At 41.2% G+C, this 4,352-nt stretch overlaps 1 protein-coding gene across 2 annotated transcripts in view; it reads right to left on the reverse strand.

Moving 5' to 3' along the window:
• The window catches only part of LOC149974499 (uncharacterized), a 90,931-nt gene that overhangs the window by 46,901 nt on the left and 39,678 nt on the right, over positions 1–4,352 (reverse strand). The gene's annotated exons all lie outside the window — the stretch shown is intronic.

Here is a 4,352-nt window from a genome sequence, read left to right on the forward strand (position 1 = left end):
TGTAAAAACACAGAATCCTACTAATTACAACACGTGCTTAATTACGTGACTTTTGTTTTGAGCAGACGTCGCCGTCGGACAAAGCGGGGCACCTGGCTCACGCCCGGGAAGCAGCCCGGTTCCAAAATCAACTTTCAGCCGATGCAAAACATGGCTACACGGGCGAGATTAATCGAACCCGCTCACTGTCTATCGGTTCTCACTAGTTGCCACAGACACAAAGTAAAAATATATACTGAACAAAAATAGAAATGCAACGTGCAACAATTTCAAAGCTTTTATGTAAGGAAATCAGTCAATTGAAATAAATTCATTAGGCCCTAATCTATGGATTTCACATGACTGGGAATAAAGATATGCATCTGTTGGTCACAGATATCTTAAAAGAAAGGTAGGGGTGCAGATCAGAAAAACAGTCAGTTTCTGGTGTGACCACCATTTGTCTCATGCAGCACGACACATCTCTTTCACATAGAGTTTATCAGGCGGTTTATTGTGGTTTGTGGAATATTTCCCAGTCCTCTTCAATGGCTGTGCAAAGTTGCTCGATATTGGCGGGAACTGGAATACGCTGTCGAAACAGGTTGACCCAGATCATCCCAAACCTGCTCAATGGGTGACATGTCTGGTGGGTATGCAGGCCATGGAAGATCTGGGACATTATCAGCTTCCAGGAAATGTGTACAGATCCTTGCAAAAGGGAGCCGTGCAATATCATTCTCAAACATGAGGGGATGGCGGCGGATGAATGGCAAGACAATGGGCCTCAGGATCTCATCACGGTATCTCATGTGCATTCAAATTGCCATCAATAAAATGCAATTGCATTCATTGCCCGTAGCTTATGCCTGCCCATACCTTAACCCCACCGCCACCATGGGGCACTCTGTTCACAACGTTGACATCAGAAAACCGCTCGCCCTCAAAACACCATACACGTGGTCTGCGGTCTATTAACATTAATTTCTCTGGCAACAGCTCTGGTGGACATTCTTGCAGTCAGCTTTCCAATTGCACACTCACTCGAAATTTGAGAACTCTGTGGCATTGTGTGACAAAACTGCACATTAGAGTGGCCTTTTATTGTCCCCAGCACAAGGTGCACCTGTGTAATGATCATGCTGTTTAATCAGCTTCTGATATGCCAACCCTAACAGGGATGTAAACAAATTTGAGCATTTTATTTGAGAGAAATAAGCTTTTTGTGCATATGAAACATTTCTGGGATCTTTTTTTTCAGCTCATGGAACATGGGACCAACACTTTACATGTTGTGTTTATATTTTTGTTCGGTGTATATCGGCTATATCATAAAAATGTATGAAAACAAATAATTGCTTTTTGGCATTAATTTAAGGTTAGGCATAAGGTTAGAAGTGTGGTTAAAGTTAGGTTTAGCCTTAATAATGAATTTGTAGTTTTGGTAACTAGTGAAGACCCTATCTACCTTAGACATTTGACCTTTGACCAGTGAATGGACTGGGCTGAATAGTCCCATTTCTGGCCAAGCTTACAGGCCGAGGCATTTGAGTGTTCAAACTAATCAGATTCGCAGACTAATCTCTTCCTCTGACAGCTTTGCTGATTGCACCATCACATCTCTACACACCTTGTTAGTTTTTCAGCACCTCAAACTGATGGTGGAATTAATAGGTTTTTCTCTTCACTGAAAATTCCACATAAGTTCCACATTCCATTCATTTTATTTTTTATTAAAAAGGCCCTCAATGCTTCAGGTTGAATTATAATTAACATTGTTTGAACATACCATCTACCACCTTATGTCTGAAGTGGTGCTCGCTCAGTGCATCCGCACAAAGTTGCGTGTACTTATCAGTGGTCGTGGGAGCTTTGGCTCCTTGTGTAAAAAACGATTTCTGCTTTTTATTTTATTTTAAGTTGCCTCTAAAATAGTTCACACAGCAGCGATTCCTGAGACGCACACTACTGTAAAGTTTGTTTCATGTTAAAAGGTACCAAGCTTGGCTAGAATGAGAGATTAAAGGCTAGTATGAAAGCTTTACATATCATGCGTCTGTCTCATATGAGGCAGTAAAAAAGAGAGGGCTTAGCCTGTTACATATCTAGGGTTGGGATGAAACACATATATCCAATTGGTGCTGGAGAGATCAGTGAACCAAGGCCCATATGCTGATGCAGGATATTCCATTATATTGCAGCATAAACCTTTACAGCATAAGGATTTTGCTGAATTGTAGAAGTTCAGGGAAGTTTTCAACCTATGAAAAGTACCCAAGCAACATTCTGTCTTCAGTGAAAATGATATAAACTTTGACTGAAAATTGTAATGTCAAAATTAGTTAGTATTTGCCAGTAATGAACACGAGGGAGACCGAGAGCTGGTTTCAAGTGCAGGGCACAGCAGGTGTTTATTGCAAAGGACCACAGGAGGAGGCAGGTAGCTGGGTCCAGGGGCAGGCAGAAGGTCATGCACAGGGGGTCCAAAACAGAAAAGGCTAGTAACGTAGTCTGGGAGATCAGGCAATAGGTAGATAACAGGAAATCCAATATGCTAAAGAACAGGCAGGGAATAGGCGTCGTTAGTGAGGCAGGCAAAAACTACCATACACAGGAAGAGTAACTCACAGGAAACTCATCACTCCAAACACAATGTGTCACAAAACAAACAATACCTCACAGTGATGGGGTGCAAAGAACTGAAATAAATAGTGTGTGATAATGACATACAGGTGTGTGAACAGGTGATCAGAATTCAGGTGATTGGGATCTGGAGAGGGAGCTGCGTTCAGGGTATCTAGGTGTTTGAGAGTGTGGGCCGGAAAGTGGTCTGGAATGTGAGCTGCGTTCAGGGGATCTACGTGTTTGAGGGTGGGAGTTGGAAGCAGGCATTACATTGCCTTAACCTTGATCCCTCCAAACACCCTGCAAGTAAGACATGTAATTGGTGTTGTGTTTAATAGATCTGATGTTAAGGCAATTCCAACTCTTTTCAACTTCATTTTCATTATCTTCAGCACAATACCAGTGTCTACATATATGAAAATGGTATATTTATACTTTTTGTAGAAAGAATATACATTAAAAAAGTTTTACCTGCTGACATCATCAAAATATACAATATTTTAAAAACAGTAATTTTCAAAGTATGACATTCGTGGTGACTTGGGGAGCAAGAAAAGACCCCCCTCTGGCTAGAAGCTTGTTGCACGTTTTAAAAATCACAGTTTTCCTTACTTTTAATTCTACCCTGTGAAGTCACAGAGAAGCATTTTTTAGGACCTTTCTTCTTATTGTTTTTACAACAGATCATAGAAACGTGCCATTGTCACATTATGTAAACACTGGTATGGTGCTGGAGATAGTGAATATGAGGTCAAAATGTAGCAGAATTGCCCTTACTGTTAACCATAGAAGCAGGGAATGTTACCCATTATTTCCTAAACGAAGATACAAAGACTTGTTGTTCCAAGTACTGTGATTCACCATCACTCATTTGCTGCTTGTTAAACATTGAAGATTCTGATGAGAAAGGAAGTCCTGCTGTGTACGGCCATGTGTGTGTGTGTGTCTATGTGTGAGAGAGAGAGTGTATGCTGTACTGTATTGTGTGTGTGTGTGTGTGTGTGTGTGTGTGTGTGTGTGTGTGTGTGTGTGTGTGTGTGTGTGTGTGTGTGTGTGTGTGTATACACAGCGTGTAGCTTTTTGAGCTTCTAGAACAGAATGAGGGATGCAGACCAGACTAGAGAGAGTTTGTTTGTCCTTCCTCTTAACACATTGTACAAACAGCGGATGTCTGTTTCTGCTGGCCATTTTTATGCAACAAGGGCAATCCATTAAAAACAATGTTAGATCCATCTTAGGTCCTCCCGACTGCTACTCACTAGCGGCGCAGCATGCCTGCCTATCTCTGTGAAAACAAATGCCTTTTTAAATTAATATTTGAGTGAGATTATTGTAGGTTATGGGCACGTTGTGTAATGTCCAGATTATTTAAAACACTTTGCCATGCACACATCAATATCCATAGTTCTGTTAGGCCCAATTATTTAAACTTTTTCTTTATTGAGAGGGGAAACACGACTATGGCAATAACTGTTACATCAGTGTTGTTCTCTACTCCTGGCCCTGGACCCACAGGGGTTGTAGGCTTTTTGTTACAGACAGTAGTAACCTACCAGACTAAACGATTCAAGGGCTTGATGATTAATTGATTAGTAAGGGCTAGAACAAAATCCCCTGTGGGTCTACAGGACCATTTTGTAAGAATACTGCTGTTAGGACTATAACTCCGGCATTACTTTCACGAACAGAGGAGAGACTGGGTGTCAAAAAACGTATGTTGAGTGTATCTTTTATTCAACGACTCTGGC

The sequence above is a fragment of the Oncorhynchus mykiss genome, chromosome 20 (assembly GCF_057628025.1).
Source record: "Oncorhynchus mykiss isolate SJ-2025 chromosome 20, ASM5762802v1, whole genome shotgun sequence".
In the NCBI taxonomy this organism is placed as follows: Eukaryota; Metazoa; Chordata; class Actinopteri; order Salmoniformes; family Salmonidae; genus Oncorhynchus; species Oncorhynchus mykiss.